Source organism: Phaethon aethereus, assembly GCF_964289735.1.
Source record: "Phaethon aethereus genome assembly, chromosome: 11".
Lineage (NCBI taxonomy): Eukaryota > Metazoa > Chordata > Aves > Phaethontiformes > Phaethontidae > Phaethon > Phaethon aethereus.
In genome coordinates this window covers 2,090,288-2,114,455 of record NC_138587.1, presented here as the reverse complement: position 1 = coordinate 2,114,455, position 24,168 = coordinate 2,090,288, and positions in this window count along the sequence as shown.

The following is a 24,168-nucleotide window of genomic DNA, read 5'->3' as shown; positions in this document are numbered from 1 at the left end:
ATTTAAATTATTTTTAATTCTAGTATTTTCTCAGGTTTGTTATTTGAATGGAAAAATAATTTTCTTAGCTTGACATGTTATGCACAATATAGTTTTAATTTTAGAAGAATTTGTAATTTTGTTCTAAACAAAATAGCATTTTGATGAATCATTAGGGCTTATCTTCACTTAAAGCAATATTTGAGAATTTTTATTATTTATAACAATGAAGTACAGTAACTTAAACCAAACTACTTAAATCTATGGATTCTCTATGGAGAATGTAAGGTGGCTGGTTAGTCACTGACCTGTTAATATTTAAACAAGTGCTGGAGTTTTTCAACAAACATTTCCTGAAGCATTCTTTTGTTGATTTATTTTTTTAAATAAAGTTGAAGATTCAAGTGGGGCAATGGGACTGAAGTGGTAGACAGTGGAATGAATCATTCTGGGCTATCACATAAATGATCTTCGTATTAAAAATGGATTTATTCATTGAACATAACAGCTTCTTCCAAAAGCCCTTCCAATTTATCAAATTAATAAAATTGTGCCTTTTAAAAAGTGGCAATATATTAATGTTAAAATAAATTGCATATATCAAAAGGTCAGGAAGAATCAGCAGGGTTTTTGGATGTACCTATTTTTTTTATTGTGACAAACCACAGTCCTTTCTAGACTTTCAAACTTTGTGGTTCGTGTGTGATTACCCTTGTGCTCCATACAGCGCAGAGAATCCTATGGAGTCCATCACTGTCACATCTAAGCTGTTCCTCAGTAAACACCATGCCCATTCTGCTGCCTTTGTACCCTTGACAGACACCACAGTTGTATTTATATCATCGTATGTGTGTGAGTTGGGCTGGGGTAATTAATTTATGTTTTCAATTAGCAGGGTGGCAAGAATGGTCTTTGCAAGAAGTACTTGTAGGAAGCTCTGAACATGTGTTCCTCCTGGATGTGGGTTCCTCACTGCAGGAGGTAATGAGATGGAGTTTGGGCTTGCTTCCGAGTCCCTTTCCCCAGAAAAATATAATCAAATATTTACATGTAAATGTTGAACATAAAGAGCACATCAGGTAAACTCAACAATTGATTTCTGGTTGCTCTCACTTACCTTTGAGTATTTGGAGCATTGACTAACTAAATTATGGACCAGATGGACTCGGTGGCAGTGTCATTTGTGTTTTTCAAAGCTGTACTGAGGGGTTTGAGGACTTATTCTTATCTCATGACTTAAGTTAAAACCTTGGCTCATATTCCTCAATATTAGAATATTTCTAATTTCACAGGAGTTTGAGAAACTCCCTCTACAGTGCAGCACTTCTTTTGCCTTTGTTGTAAATTTGAGTAAGTTAAAATGTTAAAGTTGTAGGTTTAGGTGTCCTGAAGTTCACAGAATCATTGCGGTTGGAAAAGACCTCTAAGATCATCAAGTCCAACCATCAACCCAACACCACCATGACCACTAAACCATGTCCTGAAGTGCCATGTCTACACGTTTTTTGAACACCTCCAGTGATGGTGACTCCACCTCCTTGGGCAGCCTGTTCCAGTGCCACACTAACCAGTTTGGATGTCGATACCTCTACCTCAAGTCAGATATTTATACGTTTGTGTGTATGTCTTTGATTACGGTGCAGTTTATTACCCTTCTATTGATGGTCTTAGAATTAGGGAAATACTGGTTTAGGCTCTCAGTTTTTGTAACCTTTACTTGGCATATGTCTGATGGGCCCAACAGCAAAGGCTTCTGGAAATGACGGGGAGCGGTGTATCAAACAGGGAGAAGTCTGCGGGCAAGCTGAACAGTGGCGGCCAGCACCAGCTTTTGGCTCTGAGCTCAGAGCAACCTGTACCTGCAGGCTTGGCTCAGTCAACCTTCATTTCAGGTACCATCTCTTGTCCCTGGACAGTGATGGGCCATTGGGTTCCTTCTCTTCTTTCATCCTTACTCTTTGAGTGTCAGAAGCGCAATGGGATAACGGCAGTGTGTCATTAAACCACTCACTTTCTGGCTGTGTTTCAGAAATGGTGAATTAAATGTATTAAAAGCAATTCAGGCCATTGTGTCTTCCTGGCAAGTAATGATAACTGTCGGAAAGGCAGGAATTAGGGTTGTCTGGTTATAGAAGAACAGAAATATTTATATATCTCAATGAGAAATGAAATAGAATACATACATACAGGTTGAAGCAAAAGCATGTTAACAGGGTTGGCTGTAATGAGACAATGTCTTATAACCTATAACTAACAATTATATTCCCATTACTAAAATAAACGTATGGAACAAAGACAACTATACTGCAATCACTGTGGGGTTATGAACACATTACAGAGTATACCCAGGAGTATGTTTATATGTTGACGTCTGTACTTGAGCTCTTGCATCTTGGCACGATTTCTTTTGAAATCAGAGTTAGAGGAATTGAAACGTGAGAGAGAAAAGCAGGCCAACAGAAATTTTTTTTTGTAAGAGGGAATGCTGGATGAAAGCATTCTTTTGCTAATGATTAGTATCTTAGTAAAATTTGATTTGCCTAAAATGTATTTTGCTGAAATATGCACCGTCACACGAGTGCCTGGTTTTTAGCAGGTACATAGCCTTACTTCCCGTGTGATGTATATAAATGAATATACAAGCATGTATACCCACCCAGCCTGAGACCAGATTGGGTGGGGGTATGCTGGACCCCTCCTTGAGGTGTTGTGCAGTATAACCCAATGTTTTTCTGATGCTTTCCCTTCTCTTGGCTGTCATCTGTGGTTTACTTTATGCTTTTTTAGGACAGGAAGTTTATAGCATAATGAAGTCATGGTCTGTGACTTGAGATGCTAATAACTTAATAATTGACGACTGCTCTACAGCTAGATATGTCCAGTTATGCAGTTAAATGAGTGGGCTTGTGCACACAGAGGAAATTGCTGTCCTGGAGCCCAGTGTCCTCACCAGAACGTTGGGTTACCAGGCTGGAGAATACAGTGACAATTTTTTTTAACGCGATATTTTGGCAGTGGAGAGTATCATTCCCTCACTTTGAATCTTTCTGCAGGAATCCATTGCAGGAAATATAAAGGTCTCTCTGTTGCATTTTCTAATCTTAAGTCAGTCAAGATGTTGTAAAAATTGTTACAGATAGATTTAAAAATATTTTCAAGTGAAATTCAAACAATTCTTGATATTCAAACAACTTTCCTCAGCCTCCACTACTCCAGTGGCAGAATAGTGACCCGTAATATTTGGATGTGAAAAACTCTTTTCCTAGGCAGTGCTCCCGCAAGTTTTTAAGATGTGATCAAATCTATTTGTGTTGTATTTTATATATAAACAGCTGTGTGGGTATACTTTGTTTCTGTGTTTCATTCCACTGTGAGGAGAAAAACAATCATTTTTTTTTATGTCAAGGACTTCTTTCCTGGAAAGTTTTTATGCTCACGCAACAATACAAACAAATATCCGTTGTCAGCTTCACAACTGGCTCCTTCTAGTGCCTTTGGCGATCATGTTCAACGGGCGTATTAAAGATGATTTGTCTCAATGTGCTGGGGGGCTTATGTTTTTCATTAAAAATAGTTGATTTACGTGCTTCGTTTATTTATCATTATGTATTTTAGAAGACTGGTATCCTTGAATTGCCTCTTAACCAGCCGAACTCTGAGACATTCTTGTTCACTTGGACTCCAGCCCCATGGGTATCAATTGTGGTGACAAGTGCTCACTTCCCAACTCGGGCAGATAAATACATTCGTTGCATGCTTGTGATAATTCTCCTGTCTCAAAGTTGTTTTCCTCTGAAATATCTCCAGACAGTTCTTCCAGGTCTTCATCTTTGTTCCTCATCTTTGTGTAGATGCGTGGAGGTGGTACATGAGCTTCACCCAGAGGATGAACACAAGAGTTGGGGCTGCGCTCGTATGTTGAAGTATCAGTGTTGCCAGCGTGGCCTTCAGCAGGACACCTCCCTCTGAGAAATTACGTACCCTCCTCAAAGAGGCATTTTGATCACTACCTAATATTAAGAAAGTGTATGTGAAAAGAGCCTTCAAAAGGTACTTTGTTGTACAGTTGTTTACTGTTGAATAGCATCAGCAGAGCTTCATTTCTAATTAATCTGTATACGAAGAGGTTTCCCTTTATCTCTTAGATAGGTATTCAGACCCTTAATTTATCTGTTCTAGTTAAAGATATGCAAGTGTGTATGCAAAATAGTCAGCGAAGACTCTGCCTCTTATTGAATTTCCCATACAGGCCTTGGTGTCACACGCTTTTGATCAGATACAGTCTTTTCTCAAACTCAACCTAATATCCCTAGGTGGCAGGTTTTCTTTACTTTTTTTACTCTTATTTTATCAGGCTGTTTTCTCATCTATTTTTTCCTATCTCCTTCTCCCTACAGGAGCTCAGACACGGAGCAGTTTTGATGCAGTTATGTTCTTAAATATGGAGCTGGGAAAGCAGCAGTGCCAGACGAGGCGATTTGGTGTGTCCTGGAGCTCAGCCCGCAGCAGCTCTGTCCCTGCTGCCTCCGAGTAAGGCAGAAACTGCGCATGCACTGACTAGATGTTCTAGAGATGCGAAGCCTTTCCACTTCCCTCCTCCCTGTGCAAAGCCTTGCTTCGTACCTGTACTGCCATATCATAGTTTAAGTGCACAGTCTCACGAGGAGGGTGTGATTTTGCATAACTCTATGTTCATTCAACAGTAATTCTGCACGTAGCCTGCCGTGGCGTTTGGTCAAACTGGTCCTTCTGAACCAGGTGGTCAAAGGTCCTCATGCAACTTGGAGGGATGAGCAGATGGGCAAGCTGAGTGCCTAGCTGCCATGGAAATGGATTGAAATCAGGAAATAAATTACAGCTGAAAAAAAGTGTTATCACTTTAGGAAACTTAGTAAATGCTTCTCTGTGTCTTGTCGTTCTCCATAGCTTCTTCCACCTTAGACAAGCAGATAGTTTAAATTTTAATTCGTTACCATGTATCAGCTTAATGAAAGAAGTTCTAAATTAGCCTGAATGTGACTTTGCATTAGCTGCAGACTGAGTGTATGCACAAACGTAGAAATCCAGAATCTTTGAGGAGTTGCTCTTGCACAATAACCTACTTGTATGTCTGAACTCTTGGAGAATTTAGCCTTGAGGGCTGACTTTTGAAATGAACCCGAAGGCTCGTTGTCAGGGAGGGGAACTGGGCATCTCTCCTGTTAGCAGCATAGCTGGTCAGTCTGGAGAACAATCCTGGGTAAAAAAGGGAATTTTCTATTTCTGCTGGCTTAATAAAGAACACATTCAGTGCTGATGACGCCTGGCTGTAAGTAGGAAATGCGTGTGTTGTTAACCACCGGGGTGCGCTGTGTGGATCCCCGGGAGCCCAGGAGGGGCTTCGGCGGCTCTCCCGGGTCCGCGGCGGGGGGCGATGCCGCTGCGCGGGACGCAGCGCTCCGGCTGCGGGACCCCGTCTGCACTCCAGCCGCCGCTCCCTTCGGCGTTCGCTCGTCTCTGGAGACCCGGAGAACGGGAATCTGGAGCAGCAGCCGCATGGTCTAAAGCAGCAGTTTAGCGGGTAGATTAATGAATCTACTGGCATATATTTCTATTTCAAAGGAGCATTTTTAAATCGGTCCAGGAGGTGGAATGTTTGAAAGGCCGTGAAGGTGCTAAAGGGCCATATTCGGGTGTGATTTGGTGGCAATGAAATCTCAGCCAAAGGTTCTAACTCTTGGGCTGCTTTAATTGACATTTGGAATGGGATTTTGAGCTGTGCAGGGAGACAAAGTTCCACTGAAAACCAGTGGGACTTTTACACTTAAAATGACTGAAATGGCTTCAGAAATTCCCTCTTCAGGACTCTAAATTACTACCTCATTTTCAGAAGCACTCAGCAGCTTGGACTGGGTTTTACTGCTGCTAACTACCACTTTCTATCTGTCCTCCCTCGACGATGAGAGCTGTGGGAGCTGTGCTTAGGACACCTGCAACTAGGGCACACATTGGTGGGTTTTTAATTAAATTTTTTAAAAGACTTGCTGAAAAACTATAGTGTAGAGGTGAAGCCTTGTGTTATTCCTGCACCCCTTTTTGCCAAGTTTTCGATTCCCTATTTGATCTACAGGATCTAAATAAATCAACGTGTTTGCCTGTCTTACCCAATGTCTAATTAAACATGACAATTACAGACGTACTTGAACTGAAAAATGAATGCTTGATGTATTTTCATTGAGATCTGGATTTATAACGAAATGATTTATTACTTCCAAATTAGAAGCATTAGAAGAAGTTACAGTGTTTGTACTTGGGATTGCTACAAACTGCTTATATTTGCATCTCATGTTTTTTATACAAACACCTCCATCTTTTGTAGAAAACTGCTCTGAGATGATGTTGCCCTTCTGAGACTCTTCTCCTTTGACCATACCTTTTCAACTGAGTGCAATGCCTAAGGGGGAAGCTGAGCTTTAATCTATCACATTTCCAGTTTCAGTAACTGAACTCGATCCGAGGCTTGAAATGCCACACTAAAAATAACATTTGGGGTTGCTACAGCTGTTTTCTCACCTATAGTTTTAATTCGGGATGAATTCCATAAACTTGGTTTAACATTAGTCTCTAGTTTGGTATCTTCTCTTTCAGGAAGATTTTTCAATTGCTCCTTAGGTTTAGAAAGTGTGTGGAAGCCATAAATGGTGTTCTTCCCTTCAGAAAGTTGCTGAGATGAGTATGTAGAAATGATAAACTTACGCATAAATCACTACTTATCTCCATGGCAATGAGATGACTTGCTGTGATCCAGTGAGCAAGCTGTCCTGTATTTTGAAAGAAGGATGACTGAGATGGAAGGCAAGATGGAAGATGACATGATAGTCCAGCAGTACGAGGGTATGCTGCTGGGGAGTATTGTGGATAATGACCTTTAGCTGGTAAACGGATGTATGTGCAGGCGGCTCAGGCTATGCATCCAGCACAGCCAGGTGGGAGGCACTGCTCAGCTGCGTTTCATGATACTTAAAACAAGATGATGTTGGAAAAAAAAACCCCAAACCCCATGCAAACAATGATGGAAAAATCCTCTTTTGCTGCTCGCCTGGAATGCAGACCCCAGAATCGCTGAGTGTGAGTGAAGGGTGGTGCTGGGACATGGAGCTTTATTTCTTGGAGATGAATCAGAATTGTAGAAGAGGAAAACAAGGCTATGTTGTGTTAGCAGAGAGAGTTCCTGAGTTATAATGCTTGTTGTTAATCTGAGGGGTTTTTTTCCCCCAGAATGGGACACTTGGTCAACTACAGACTACACTTGCTAGCATTAGAAAAGACTTTGTAGTCAGTTTTGTCTTGACTTACAGGTGTTACTTGCAATATTGAATTGATATTTGACAAACAAATGAAAATAAGAAAAAGACCTTGCTCATTTAGTTAAGAACAATATATATAGTGGCATATATTAGTGAAAAGAAAAACCTGTCATCTTTGCTTTGGGTTTCACATAACCTGGCATAAAAGTAATGTGTAATATAAATGTGTTTATACCTTAGTGTATCTTGTTAAACCATTTAAAGTTAACTAATGTTTGGTTGTTTCAAAACTTTAATTAGCATTTAACAAGAAAGCAACAGTATAGCCAATTAGAGATGTAAGCAATAACACACACTCACTTCCATTTTTCTAGCAATTAATTGATAACTAGTTTACCATGGGCTAATAATTAAATGAGAAAACATTCTGAGCAAATTGAAAGCACTGATGCAAATGAGTTCTGCATTTATTCTTTTCAAATTCACTGACCACGTTATCTAATCTGTCAGGAACAGAGAAATCCTGAATTATACTAAATATATACTGAGGCTGCCTAACCAACCCTTAAAGCAACATTAGTCACTTTCTGGAAGCTTTAATTGCTTTGAAGGAAAATCTTAAAGCCATGCTGGAGCTGGCGAGCGTGGTGGTACGCGGCGCAGCTGACGCTCTGCGGCCCCGCCGGTGCCTGTCTGGCTGGCAGATTGGTTTCTCTCCCGTGCTTGAGATAGCAACACCGAACAGGCGCAGTGGGGATGCGTGGCGAGGCTGTCGATGCTGCGGTAGCAATCGGCTATCGCGTCTATGTCTTTCCCAAGAAGAAAAATCTCGACCGCGTCTGAAAACAAAGGGGTCACCAGTTCAGCTACACTGGTGTTGGCAGCAGACGTAACTCTTGTGCCTTCTGCCAACTGCAAGATACATGGAATGTTTGACAAAGAAGAATGAGTTGGCAAAAATCACTTGGTACATTCTGTACGTGAAAATTGAAGACATTTTTCTACTGACTGTAGCAGTGATGATTGGGAATAGCTCCTTACAAACAGAAAATATCCCCATCACCTGCACTTGAAGCATAGCAATCTCCAGTGCATGTAGGAGAAAGTCTCATTTTGTCTTGAAGTTCGTTTATTTATGCTATCTTCCTGATCTGGATGGGCGGTAAGGTGTAACTGCCTGAGCTCTATTAAGCATTAAACACAAGTCATACATTCCAGCACAACACTCCCCAAAAGATAGTGTTTCTCAGTACCACTCTTACCCCTGACTATTGCAAAACTGCCGTGTCGATACGCAGGGACTAAGACCTGACCGTTTCCATTATGTTGGAAAAGCAATTGAACTGGAAAACAACAAGGTGATACTGTGTGCTTTAAATTACTTCCCCCCACCCCGGCCAAGGTTCTCATTTGTTTATTTTAACTAAACGGAGAGGTATTGCTTTCCTAGTGTGAAGTCAGTATGTGGGACCTCATGGCAGTACTTGAACAAGATTGCCTAAAATACTGATTTGTGTTCAAATTTTAATGCCTTGTGTTTCCACTCGCTAGTGCAGATTGGGAGATTATGGAGAATTAAGAATGTAAACCATATCTGGTTCCTTCTTTAAGACTTGTATCCTCCTACTTTCCATGTAAACACAGCCTTAGGAAAGGAGCAGGTGAGAGATGCTGAGGACAAGCTCTGAAAGCGCCCATCAGAGTGACGCTGACCTGCGACGTCTCCGGTGAGTGAAGACGACTGCCCGATTTCCCCCCTCGGGTACCTTTGCCTTGGGGTGAGCACTCCCTTTCTTAGCTGCTCTGTTCCCTGAGACCCCGTTCACTGTTTGCTTCATGGGCTCTCTTGATTAGTACAAATATAATTTCTCTAGAGGTTTTTTGGTCGTCTCTAGACAAGATGAGTGATGACAAGTCACTTCTTTATTGAATAAGTAACACTTACTGGTATCCCCAGTAAGAGTTTCTGATTTGAAGCAGTCTCTCTGAAACTCTTTCTGAGCTGAAAAAGAGATAATACTGGAAGTAACTTAGACATTTTGGGATCTTCCATGTCAAAGAAATATGGTAGAATTACAGAATAAATATTGATTCACATTTATCACTGTTTCATGATTTTTTTTTTTATTAAACTTTATTTAATCCTTGCTTTCCAACTCATTACTTTGTCTCTGGTTGTGACAGACTTTTGTGATTTATTATGTCCTCTTAATAGATATACATTCTGAGTTAGCGTGGTAGAGCCATATTAGTTCTTTCAATCTTTTCCAGTGCCAATAGAGGATTACTTTGGGAAATACTTGCTTAAAAAGGCTTCCTAAAGCCTATTTCTAGTTTGAAATAACTCCAGTGATGGGTTTTATAGCAACTTGACCCATCATTTGAAGAAAAGGTTACTGTATGGGGGTCTGGATACTTAGAGATTTTATAGTATTTGGGGTCCCTCCCTCTGGAGTGTCATACGCCTTAGTATTGGAGGTTACAAAGTTGTTATGCTTAGAAATAAGGGCAAAGCAGACCCTACCCTTACAAATTTTCACTCATTCCCACCAGCTGTTGTGAACACAAATATTACCATGCTATATATGCATAGCTATAATTTGAAATTATAAATAATGCCCGACTTTACTGTTATTTACTACGCAGACTTACATAGAGCTAAAATTAACTGGAAAATAAAATAAAACAACATTTATATCTCATGTAGATGTCAGTGCTAACTTGAATTTATTTTGATCTGATTAACTATTGCATATATTTTTTCATCAAGCTATATACTTAAAAACAGTCTATGATGTAGTAATTAGAAGAAAAATGACAAATATAAATGCAATTTATTAAATAGCAAATAAACATATCCAGTCACCAAAAGATTTGCTGCTTGTGGTAAATGAAAACAATACAAATCTGATACAACTATCATGGATATTTCAGGTAAAAAGATTATTATTTTCTTTGTGGGCAGATTGAAAGTTTTGAAATTTGGCAACATGATTATTTGCCGTAACAATCACTAAGTAATTTATTCAAGAAATATAGCTCTTTATTATCTGTAGAGTTTCTAGACTGTTCTTACATTTACTACAGCTCACTTATTTGTGATTTATTTGTCTCTCACTTCAAAACTGTTAATTCTGTGGAGTGAATGGGTGTTATGACATTGCGACGTGCAATGGTGAATCCCTCATAAATGACCTGTATTGAATTACTTTACTGATATGATAACTTTTGAATGTTTTTTGTCTCTTTTGTTTTAAACTTGATAATGTCTCCTGGAGATATAACTAAGACTTGCCATAGTCATAATACACAGTATAGTGTTTTCAAAATAATTTTTATTTCTCCAAATTGTTCCGGGGAGCAACTGGGACAATTTGTTAAAGGCATGACGTCTGGAATGGCTTCTAATATTGGGTACCACCTCAGACCATGAAAATTTCCTTTATTCCTAATTTTCTTTATTCTTTCTTGTTAATAACTTGTTATTCTCCTGTTATCATGACTATTACTTATTAATGGCTGTTCCATTGCTTCAGTCATGCTTATCATCCAGTTTTACATTAGCAATATCAGTGTGTTCGGTGTCCCACATTGCCACGTTGTCGGCATGACTGTCTGGAGCGCAGCCTTCCAGGGCAAAGACATCTAGAGGTCACTTTGCTGCAAGGGAGCACAAAATACCTACTTCGATACTGGTAACTTCTGCCTAGTGTTATTTCATAGGAAGCATAGGATTTGATCTACTGCTGGAAAGTTGTAGTTGCTCTTAAAAATCCAGCAAGCCGTTGGATCCTCAGAATCCCACAGAACCACCTCTTGATCCTCCAGAGCTTTTTCTAGTCCTGTTTGAAGCCAATGCCAGGAAGGATTTTTAAAGGCTCCTGTTAAGAAGAAGATACCACAGGTGTCCTGGAGTGTCAGCATTTGGCAACTTGGAGCCACTGGTGGAGAGCTCACCAGCCTATCCTGAGTCCCAGCTTACCCTTAAGTGCAAGCAGTATGGAGTTGTCATCTTCTGCAGTAGTCTCTTCTTGAAGGGAGAAGTGACGTTTTGCTGGCAGACATGGAAATTCAGAAAAACCTCTAGGTGGGCAAGATATACACTATGGTTTAAGTTCATCAGACAGACTTTTTTGGATTTTTGAACCTGCGGAAAAAACCCCAGTAACTTAAGGAAAAATAACATGGAGAACCACACACGAGGCAGATAGATTTGCAGGCTGCCAACTTAATCAGCTAGATCAATCAGTAACATGAATATAATCTGAATATTCTTTGGATACTGGACATGTCATGGTAAACTCTTTCGTGAACAGTCTGCTTTATGTGCAGTGTTTGAGCATCAGAATATTTGGCTTTGAGCCCTTGGTTCACAGTGAATTACAGCACCTCACTGGCAATGACAAAGACCTAGAAAATGTTCATATTTATTTTATGTTCTCATAGACTTATCATGTATTAAACATGCACCACTTAAAGCAGTTATCAGATGATCAGCATAATTTAAGATCCTTTATGCCATGAGAATATCAATAGTGCAGTCTAGTCAATAGAGGAACCCACATTTTCTGATGGGGACAGGGAGTGTATTCTGAACAAAAAGCCCCTTTAATGTGTGAAACAATTTCCTATATCCTTTCTCCTTTTCCATTGCCGAGGCTTCTCGGACATGTACTGTTCTTTCAGAGAAATATCTAAGAAACTTTTCCCTTGATGCACCCTGTGGCATCGCGCTCTTGCGGCGCACACTCTGTCTCCAGCTCCTCCAGCCGCTTCTGGCTCTGCTCCTGGTCCTTCCCTGCCCTCTCCCTCTCCTGAGAGCTGCTGTTTCAGGGCATTAATGCAAGGCTGCCCTTTAGATGCAACTTCAAGTGTCCCTCACTGTTGGGGATTGCTCTGTGGGTTCGAAGGTTTGGTTTTTTCCTCGTTGGTCATTCCCTTGTTCCATTTGACTGTTACAATTTTATTTCTCTCCTTTTTTGCTGCATTCAAACTCTGTGAAGACCAATATGTGGTTGTAAACTGAGAAGAGCAACATGTTAGCTGATGTTTGCAATCAACGTGTGCATGATTTTCTCTTTGATGGATCAGTGGGTAACTCGGATTTTTCCTTTATACTAAGCCTAAACATTTTTTGAGATTCTCTGGAAACTTTGATTAACCTTTTTGTTTGTGAGGCTATGACTATAAAATTATTTCTTTAAAAAAAATTGCTCTGCTTTTTCCTGGATCCTGGCAAGACTGGAAGCCAACAGCAAGATAAACTTCGCTATGTCAACGTTGACTCTGAGATCTACATACTAGGTATGAAGCTACTTTGTACATTTGCACCTCTCTTCTGTTTTTCATCACCAATCAAAGGTTTGATCAGATTCTGCATTTGACTGCATATTGTTTAAGGTATGTATGTGTTTATAGGAATTTTTATGAATGCCTTATGAATTCATCACTTCAAGTTGAAAGAACAGAACAGGCTTGCTCCAGCAACAGGAAGGCTCATCAGATGTCATAGGTTGCTCAGATTGTGGAGTTGTTCCTACTGTACGCTGGGTTCATCTTCCGTGGCCACTCCAGCATTTCTCACCGCTTGTCAGGATTTCTTCTTTTCTTCCAGCGGGTGCACTGCAATAGTGCTGTTTGGTTTTCCTTGAGCTAACCTTGCTTTCCGTGTTTTGTTCTGTGCATAGTTGTTGGTGGTTTTTTTTTAATGGATTTCTTTCAGGGAAGTCATTACCAACCATATAAAGAACAGGCAGGCTGTCCTTTCCATAAAATATGCAAAGCATAATCTCCAGCTGAGATGTGATTAGCAAAAGCTTCTGCTGTCTCGGCCAAAAAGAGCCTCTTTCAGGTCACCGGTGGGACGGGTTTCCTGCAGTGCCTTACCCGGCTGTGCGAAGCTGCGGCTGGGGAGACGGAGGAGTGGGGCAGGGGTGGGCTGCCCATGCAGCCTGCTGCTGGGGGCACAGCAGGGAACGTGGGGGGCTGCTTCTGGGCACCGCTCTGCTTCCACCGGTTACACCAGTGCCGGCGTGCAACTGGAATGGTATTCCAAATGTGGCTAGCCTCTATCTCCATTTAGAAAAATTTTCCTGCTCTTCTGGTTCCCACAAGAAATTTGCTTGGTAACCAAAAGTATTTGGGGAAACTTTCTTGTCTCCATGTAAACAGATGTCTGGGGATGGATATCCCTCCCCTGCCCCGATGCCATCACTCTTTTTCTTTCAAACTAGAAATATTTGTTTAAATATTTTGATTTGTCTATACTGACTCACAGCTTAATGGTATTTTTAATCCGATTATCTCAGTGTCTCATTCTAGTCTGTGTGTCTACTGCCTTGGACAAACTATATCTCCCGCGGCGTGCAACCCCAAAGGCAGATCGAGGTCCATCGGCACTGCAAGAGCCCAGCCTACAGAGGTGAGCAAGAGCATAGGTGGTTCATGCTCTGCACGAAGCTTCTGCAAGGCAACACATCTCCCAGTTTTTTTAGTTTGACTGTATTACAGCTTTTTATGGAGGAAAAAGAAAGAACTTTTTGGAGCCTTCTATGTTTTTTTTATTAGCTCTACTCGTAACACTCTCTGTATCTTTGTAGTGGTCAAGACCTCATGAATTAAGAAAACCTCAACAAACCAAGTAAAATATGTTTCTGCCCAGAAAGATCTTTTATGATGATTGTGAGATCCTTGTGGTCATAGCTTCTGCTGCAAAGCTGAAATACTTACCTTGGACACACTTAGAAATGTCCCATACTTACCCTTGGGCTTGGCTGTTTGCAGCTGTTGGGGAAGTGCGAAACCTCTGACCTTGCTGATAAATGTGAAGCACTCAATACCTGGCAGTAAAGCTGGGATTTGCTGCGGGTGGGGGGGCACTGAGGTGTCCCTCAGAGTCCCCAGGCTGTCACCCATAGGCATCCATCTGAACCAGCCTGACAGCACACTGCCTACCGGCAGCATCACAAAAATGGGAGCAAGAAACGTTTCTTCCTGTTAGCAAATCTTTGTTCAAATACTTAGTTCAGTGGGTTTCCTACAAGGGAGCATAAGTTCAAAGGAGTTATGTATCCGTTCAAAAGGTCTTCATGTTATGTAAAAAAACCCAACAAAACCAACAAACAACACACACAAAACAAAACCACTGAAAACCACCCCCCAAAAAAAAAAAAACCCTTGCATCTGTGTCATGTGGAGGTCCACACAAGGCTCCTGGTAAAGCCAAGGCTTTTATCTTACCTGAACTGGCGGGTGTGTCCGAGCAAAGAGGACATCCTCTGCCGTGGGGAGCATCCATCTTCCTGGGAGCAACCACCCTGCTGGGCTGTCCCGTGGTGCGAGGGCTGCCCTGAGGAGCTGAGCTGGAGACTCGTGGTCTCTGCAAGTGCTGGTTGCTGGAAGGTATGACAAAAGGCTTTATGTGAGGCTCTACGTCTGGCAAGAATCTTCACAGGCATTGCCTTTTCATAACCTCACCTTCTGTTTTTTAAATTTAACGGATCAGTTCTCAATATCTCTGCTTTAAATTAACATTCTTCTGTGGAGAGCACTTTCTCATTCTAGCAGTCTTTCTGATTTTTTTTGTTCCCATTCCCTTCTGGTCTCTTTTGTGGGAAAATTGAAGCACCTTCCAGGACATGTTGTTTTGATGGAAGGGAAATAACCCTTTTTTCTTTCCTGGTGGGAGCAGCACTGTCCAAATTGGTGAGATTCTTCCACTCCCAGCCATTTCTGCCCTCCTGGAAGAGAAGCTAGGCAGTCATTCTTTTGCCTTATGAAAAAGAAGAGTTTTGGTACTGGATTTTAAAACTATAACAGGATGTGTATGCGTACGTGACACGAGAAAGCTGTATTGCAAAATGAACTACAAAAGGCATGTTCGGGAAAAATGCCCATGACAATGCGCTAGCACACTTAATGTCGTTTTTACAGTGTACAGAAGATCAGTTGTCTGTCTTAATTTGCTTCTTGGAATACATCATCTCGTGCAGCATATCTGGAGGGTGAAGGAAAGAGGAGGGGAGGGAGCCTCCTGTGAGAGGCGTTTTGAAATGAAGCAGTTCAGCTTCTGTTTGGGCTCTTAATAGACTATTGTCTTCTGAGGGGAGTTTCCTCAGATGGAAACCTTTTTTTTTAATTTAAAAAAAGAATCTTTTCCAGTTCTCCCTCCATCAATAATTTTCTGTAATAAAGAGTAAAATACCACCTTAATTTCAGGTGGGATGACTTTTTTTCCCCTAAATATTTGCAAACCTTGAAGCCAACACAGTGTGAAAGTTTTACTTAGTAAAGCAGCAAGTTTTGCCTGTGTCTTGTGGGTGTGACTGTCTCATTCTTGTACTTTTGCTTTGTCAATGAACCCATGGGTGTGAAATAATGCTCGTTCTGAATTGTTTGAATTAAGCGAGTGCTGTACACCCTGTTTCTCTTATTCAGCGACTGTGCACAGAGTCTGGAGTTGTATGCCAACAGCATAAACAAATAGAAAATACAGTTAAGACTGGAGAGTTCTCAGTTCTTAAGCAATTTAATCCTACAGGCTAGAAAACCCTTGGTATAGCAAAATCTGGGATAAAATATAGCTTTTAGGGCCTTTAAATCAAAGATTCTTGACAATCTAATAATGGGCCACTGTGCTCTTGGTGACAACCGTTTTGCAGTGGCAGCGGTTAGGTATTGCCGTCGTCGCGGCTCCTGGCTGGACGTGGACTGGCTTTCGGACCGATCCTCCACAGGTGGTGCGGCAGAGCAGGAGGAGCTGGCACGCCGGTCGCATAAATCGGACTTCCACACTTGGCTGAAGTTTGCAGATACGGAGCCTTGAACGGGGTAACTGCAAGCAATAAGATCGCAGAAGCGTTGAGTAACAGCTGATTGCCACGAGGAGTTTTTCTTTTGAATATGACGTGACTTGAAGTTTTTGTTCTTGCTGTGACTAATTGTTGAATACTTTGAGGTTTTGAACATATTAACTCTTCAGAATGAAATGGGTCAAGGTCAGCTCTTCATAGAGATGTTGTATTAATAAACTGCCTTTATAGACTTGTGCTTTTAAGCCTTCGTAAGAAAAGGTGTAGGTATTTTAGCCTTGATCTTATAAGATGCTTTAATACAGTTTACAGTGAAGTTATTTGTGTGCTGAAAACGATGTGTACTTAAGTGCTCTGCTAGACTGAGGCCAGTATGACCCTGACAGGGGTAAATCTCCATTTTTCTAGCACCTTTTATGTGGTTTTTATCAGCTTCCAAAGTGAATCTTATTGAGAATCTCTTGCATCCTCTCTGGCTAGCACAAACATATATTTATGCAGAGTTTCTGACAATGTTTCTCGATTGTTCATTTAAGAGCCTTATTTGAGGTGCTTTTCTTCGTTCCAACGGTGTAACGAATTCCCAAGGAGTGGATTTTTAACGTAATTTTCAGGTTTGCTTTCCACATCCCCATTTCTGTGTATGTTTCTTACCTATATATTTTCACATGTGCAACCACACGCGTGTTGCGCCTGTGCAGTTCCTAAACCACGCTTACTCTAATAACGCTTTGCTGTCCTTCTGTCTTTGCTAGGTTTGTGCACGATAAATGGGTCTGCACAAGAGCAACTTTGGGAACGCAGACACGCAGGAGGCTGTGAAGACCCAGCCTGAGCTCTCAGAGACACTGTTAAAGAGGATGACAGCCGGTGCTCTTCCAGAGCTGGATGCTGGATTCCCCAGCAGTCTTTGAGATGTAACCGGTGCCCCGGTCTTTCCTGGTCCATGTCCCGTATGGTCCTACACCATACGTGTTGTATAGGTCCCAGGGGCAACCCCCGGCGTTGAGCAGCCGCTGACAAGTGGCAGGAGGTACGGTGCAGTTTCTAACCTGTGCTCACTCAGGTGTTCGATTTATTAGTGCAGCACAGGTGTCTACGCACGGAGTAAAGGCAATGTACCTCACTCAAAGATGTGATTTTTGCAAGAAAAGCCTCTGCCTATGTGAAAGGGCTGTTTTGGACGGTGAGACGGCCGATAATGGGAATGGCAGCATATGCAGGCAGGGAGTAAGTTCTGCAACTGCTGTGTTTTACAGACCAACTTTGGAAAGTCTTCTAAACAAAATCACTTATCCCATCTACATTGTATTTCTATTTTGAGCAGTTCATTTGAAGTGACGTCAGGTATACATCAAGTAAATAGCTTAGTAGAACAAAACTGTCATGCAACTATAAATTAAAGAGAGTTATGTTAGAGTTTACGGTTTCTGCAACTCCTAATACACCCTGCAGCTTTAGCATAGCAGTCGGGCTCAAGACAACAGTTGACAGGATTATATTTTATTTTAGGCAGTATATATTTTAAGAAGCCCATTTGCTGCTTTCTTCCTCTCCTACTTCAGTTTTTGTCTTGGAAACAAATGGTTATAAGACTTGGGCCTCCTTGTATGTATCTGAACTCCCCACTCCGTTAATTTTTTTTTTTCTCTTTCCCATCCATTTTATGTCCCACAGCAGAGCACCGGCCATCCTTTGCTACCAACACTTCATAACTGAATTCTTGAGGTCAAGGTGAGGGTCTGATGGTACCACTGAGAATACTGGGCTAATTCTCTTTTGGTAGAGGAACAAATCAGTGCCAGTCATTTCATGGACAAAATAAAAACCAATGGTGAGTTATACCTCAGATATATTGGTGGATATTAGAATACTTCTTGAAACCAAATGGACAGTGGTAATAGTTTACATCAAACCCATGGAGCTGCTGTGGCACCTCTCGGTGTCTTCATAATGTAAAAAAAATCTTCCCACATAGTCCTGGAGTCCTTTGAGAAAACACACTTCAAAATATTCTGAACACTTCCGTGCACTCATACTTCTGAATATAGTTTTGTCCCCTGTTTTTATTTATTACTTTTTTCTTGTTCTTGAATCATGTTTGTGTTGGTCCTTCAATTACAAACTGTGGAGGTCACTAGAACATGATTAAAAATGATAAATAAAAGATAATGTGGGGGAAAAAACCCAAACAATAAAATACTGGCTGAAAACATAGCAAAAGGGCAATACTGTGCCCCTGTGCTTTGCAAGTTGCTATTGGTCAGCCCTCTGGTAAAACATCTTCCCTGCCGAAATTGTCTCCTTGGGCGGTGCCCATAACGGATTATCGCTGGGTTCTCTGGATAATGGTTTAAATGACTCTTATTGGATTTCCCAAGGTTTAGAAAGAAAAGGGTGTGAATTTCTGAGATTTTTTGCATCTCTTATGATTAGGTTCTGAACGGAGATGAATAACGTATGGTTTGGGTGCTTACTCAATTTGCTGTGCAGAAATCATAGTCACCCCCCAAAAGCTTATGTAAACTTCCTCTAATAGTGATTCCTACACAAAGTGTTTAGAAGGTCAAAAACGCATAAGATGACGTTTCTGGGCGTGGAAATGTCACTTTGGTAAAATCAAAACGGTTCAAATAACTTTTATGACTTTCCTGTCAATTTTTTTGAAGTTTTACTAGTGTTATGTGAATTTGGGGTGTTTTGTTTCGAAACAACTTCTTGTTTTGTAAGTTTAGATTAATAACAAAAATTATAAAAATAGATAAACCAGCATATAGGTAAAACAATATATAGATAAATATATAGATATATAAAGCAATATAATATTTCATCCATTTCTGATGGGCTCAAATGAGAGAAGTAGGTTCAGAACAGGGACTGGAAGTGCTCCGGAGGCTGATGCATCCCCTTTCCACCCTCGCCGGGGAGGAGGGCAGAGGCTGCTCCCTGGGGAGCCCTTCTCTGCTGGTACCTCCCGGTGCACCGGAGCTGCTGACACCCGAAGCGGGGGTGGCTTCCAGCCCTCCGCTGCCTCCCAACAGGGAGAGGTGTGGCAGTTTGCTCTCCTTGGCAGGCTCCAGCTTAATTTTCCTGTGCTTTCGGCCAGTTCTGAGTCACTGGAACACCGATTTAAAAAAACAAACCCAAAAACCAACCCCGACTTTGTGTGGTTATTGTCTCCCTGCCAGCAGCAGTCTGCTCCTGGGGCACTGAAGAACTTAAACTTTTCCTGTTTCCTTCAGCCCGAGCCGGGCCCCTTCCCGGGCACGTGTGCTGGGGTGGGGTGAGCGCCGGCCGAACGGGCAACCGTGGAGTGAAACCCCGTGCCGGCGCTGAGCGCGGTGGCGGACCCGCCTGCCTATGCAATTAGCAGACGAGGTTAGCGGTGCTGTAAATGACTGCCGATAGACCTGTCAGAGCAAGTCAAACCCTCTTTGCCACTGCCCTTCTATTACATAGAACTCCCTTCCTTCCTGCCAAGAAACGCAGACAATTTTTAGATAAATAATATTTAGACATAACAATATCCTGTATGTAGAATGGCAGACATTTGGGGGTAGAGCAAAAAACGGCACTTAAAATAATTAAAAATTGTATTCAAATAGAACAGTTTATAGTTTTCACATTCTTTCTTAACAGACAAAAAAAGCGCATTCCCATTTCTGGGTATTTCAGCAAATCGGAATGCGTTGTGCCTTGTTTATTAGCAATGCCCCCCATGTTTTTGCAGGGTAAATCAGCTTCGGTGAAACAAGACCTGGCCTCATTCTCGCCAACACGTAGAGGACCCGATGGCAGTTAAACTGGACGAGATCCTGCACTATGTGAAGAATTGAGAGGCATAACTTGGTTATTTGCTTGGTCCTGCTATAAAGCCCAGACCAAGGTAAGCCCAATTTTTGTGCTCATGTGCTTCAGGTCCAGTTTTGGAACAGACCTTCCTTTGCCCTCTTTTCTGAGCTCCCTTCCCTGACGCGAGCACTGCTGAGGAATGCCGCTGGCGTGTTGCTGCAGCAGCTATTGCCTCCGCGGGCGTTCGGGAGCGGAGGAGCTGTTGGCGGAGGCGAAGCTGCTGGTGCGGGCGTGGAGGTGGGTTCGTCTCCACCGAGAGACCTCCAGCGTGGCTTCGCAACCCGGATCCAGACTCCGGGGCTGCTGAAGCTGAGCCACCCCCTCCTGTCTTAGGTAAAAGGTGGGAGTAGTTGTGCCTTCGAGCCCGTCCCCTCGCCCAGCTCCCTGCCCACCCCCTTCCAGCCCTGGCCGCTGGCTCCAAGCCAGGCGGAGCGCGGGTCCGGCCCTCGGCTGCCGGCGGAAAGCTGACCCCGGCTGCGGCATGCAGTCCCCTTAGGCTTGTACTGCGTGCTGTAAATCATACGCAGCTAAGGTCTACTACCCAGAAAAACAGTTGCTTTCAATTTAAAAATGGAAGCGTAAGTAGCTCTCTGATCTCAGTTCAAGTTGCTAAGCAGTGCTATAATAAAAATAAGTAGCAGTGCAAGAGCCGATAGTTCTTCATCTTTATTCCTTGATCGGCTGGTAACATTTGCCTATCAAGCCGGTGAGTGAGGAATATTGACAGTTCCCAAATACCGTGGTTCACAAGCGAATTCATAGTCGACAAAATGGGAATTAATAGCGTGTATGCTAGAGGCGTGTCAGCACAACTGTATTGCTTCCACAGTCATCCCATTCAACGTGTTTTAGAGAAAGTCCTGGGTAACATGTTAATTACTGCGTTTTTATCTTTGTGTAGCTAATGCCATTCAGAAGGATAAAATCCTGTACAGGAAAAAAGCCTGAGGAACAGTGAGTTAACCACAGAAATTTTATGTATGATACAGCACATCAGAGGTGAACATTCTTATTTTGTAGCTCAGCGTGATGATGATTATTATATGGGTTGAAAGAGTCGGACAGAACCTGCTCCTTTACCCCTCAGATGTTTCCTGCGTGCTGTCCAGCTCTGTTATTCGGAAGGAGTAGCTGAGCTCTTTTGAAGCGTTACCTCGCTGTGTGGTACAAATAAAAATGCTGCTGATGAATTTACAGTAGAGCCTTCCCCGACAGCTCGTATCTGTGAGGATATGTCTTTTGAAATTCAACTGTAAATCATTATTTGTGCTTTGGGAAATGGGAGAGACAAGTTCATATACGTTTGTTACATACGGAGGGACCTATCCAGGTGCTCGTACATTCTCCTCATTACTGTAATACATGGCTTATTTCACCAGCTTGCGTGTCTCGCGGAGAAACGGACCTATCAATTCATGTAGGCATTTGTAGTCCTCCTTCCATTTCTGTAATAGCTATTGTATTTCAACCATTTATGTACTGCACTAAAACCTTTTCTGTTCAGAAAATATTTTTGGTATAGCATTAAAACATAAATTGCAGCTGATATAGTTATAGAAGCATAACCTCAGGAAACTTTCACAGTTTGGAGTAAAAATTTCTTTTCAGTTTAGCTTAGATTTTTTGAAAAGCATATTAAGATAATTAAAAAAGCAAACCCTGCAGTTATAGCAAGTTCTGAATGCTCACAAGTGAGGGTTATATTGCTTTTTAGCTGCACCTAGTGTGCTTCTGAGCTATAGGTAGAGCTATAGGCTGCAATTCCGATCTAGGCAGGGCCTGATGCTGATGGTCTGTGGCAGAGTGAAGCACCCAAGGCTGCCGGGGAGGTTCAGTGCCGGTGCTGGTTAGATTGGCCATGTCTCTTTCCTGGAAGCTTTGCATTCCAAATTTTTCCAGTATTGTATAACGCTGAGACTTGTCTGGCTCCTGAGATGGGAACAGTTACAGAAGAGCTTCCAGAAGTAGAGCTAGAGATGTACAAAACTAGGGTCAATCAAAAGGATTTTGGTGAAAAAGTAGGAACTGAAAATATTTGGATCCTTAAACACAGCCATGAGAGAGGAATGGTCTGCCCAAACTTTGCTATGTGCCGAGACTTTGCAGCCCTTAGGATGATGTCTTTTCTGCAGCTCTGAATTATAAATGGCCTTTGCTTTTTCTGCCTTGAAATTCAACAAAAGAACAAGAAGAATAAAGCATAAGAAAGAGCAATCAGATAGAAATGGGTAGAATTGTGGTATGTAAAAAAAAAAAAAAAAAGACAACACAGCAAGGACATTTCTGCTGTGTTCATTAAGTTATGTCTAACCAACCAGTGGTGCAGTGGGTATATATAGACTGGAAGGATGTTTAAGGGACAGACTCATTGTGTATAGCAAACTGTCCCACGCTTACGCACGCACACGCAGGTGCACGCACAGTTCCACTGAAGAACAGTGTTTTATTATGCTCTTTGGAGAGCTGTGCTGGAGAGGATTCACTGCAGAAAAGGCAGTGTAAGCTGCTTATCCTTAAAAAAAGGAATCCTACATGATAGGAATGGAATCGCTGTTAGCCTTCGGTCTCTTTCTTTAAGCTCTCCTGCCTACTGCTGAATGCCTTCAGGATAAAAGATGTGCTTAAGATGAAACAGAGCGCAGCAGTACATAAAAGCATTAAAACTCATACTCACAAAACTCAGCAAGAGACGTGGGATCTTTTATCCCATCCAGAGTACTTCACTAAGTGAAAAAGCGTCAAACTCCTGGTTTGTTCCAGCGCCGTCCCTAAGGAGTTGGCCAAAGAGGTTGGAGTCATCAGGAACCAATCACTTGGATCAGTTTCTGTTTGGCTGCTTCATAAAATGCAGTGACAATAACCTTGCTGTTACAGACACTTGAAACAATTCCCAGGGAAGCGATTTAAAGATTGTAGGCTCGATTCGGTGTGCCCAGCTTTGAACTGAAGGAAGCCCTTTGACTTCCACGGAGCTGCTTGTACTTACCCTGAGAAGGGTGTAGGATTTTCTTTGGCTGCAGAATCGTTGCTGCTTCTTCACATTTAGGCAAAACCAGAGTTTCTAATATTCTATACTGACCACAGTGGTGGACTTTTTTTTTTTGTACACAGTAAATCGTTATAGTACCAGTCGTTATCTTTGGTTCATTAGCTGCTGTGGAGCTCTGCTGTTTACCCCAACTGTTCAAAAAGGATCAAAATGCATATTCAGGCATGTACTGTCAAGCCAGTTTACATTTTAATGTTGAGAGTGATTTTGCAAGGAAAGAATACTTGCAGAAAATGAAATATTTCAACATGGCTTTGAGAGTATTTTAAATACGGTGTCTATATTTAGATAAATACCCAATAAGATGAGTGGAGAGCAGTGTGTCCTGCTTATAATTGCCAACTTAAGAATCACAGAATCTTTGGGTTGGAAGGGACCTTTCAAGGCCATCTAGTCCAACCTCCTGCAGTGAGCAGGGACATCTTCAACTAGAGCAGGGTGCTCAGAGCCCTGTCCAGCCTGGCCTGGGATGTTCCCAGGGATGGGGCATCCACCACCTCTCCAGGCAACCTGGGCAAGGGTTTCACCACCCTTGTGAAAAATTTCCTCCTTGGATCTAGTCTAAATCTGTCCTCTTTCAGTTTAAAACCATCACCCCTTGTCCTATCACTACAGGCCCTGCTAAAAAGTCTGTCCCCGTCTTTCTCCTCAGCCCTGGCAGCTGCAGGAAGGTCTCCCCGGAGCCTTCTCTGCTCCAGGCTGAGCCCCCCCAGCTCTCCCAGCCTGTCCTCCCAGCAGAGCTGTTCCAGCCCTCGGAGCGTTGCTGGGGCCTCCTCTGGCCCCGCTCCAGCAGCTCCGTGTCTCTCCTGTGCCGAGGGCTCCGGAGCTGGACGCAGCACTGCAGGGGAATCTCCCCAGAGCGGGGCAGAGGGGAAGAACCCCCTCCCTCACCCCGCTGGCCATGCGGCTTTGGGGGCAGCCCAGGACACGGGTGGCTTCTGGGCTGCGAGCGCACATTGCCAGCTCCTGTACAGCTTTTCACCCACCAGGACCCCCAAGTCCTTCTCCATGGGGCTGCTCTCCCTCCCTTCACCCCCAGCCTGTGCTGGTACCAGGAGCAGAGTTTGTCCACTAAAACCTGCAGCATAATTTTCAGTGGTACTCAGGATGTTTTAAAATAAATTAGCTTTGGGTACCTGAGCCATTACAGACATGGAGAGAAATTGGCTCATGTGGATGTTGGTCCTTCCTG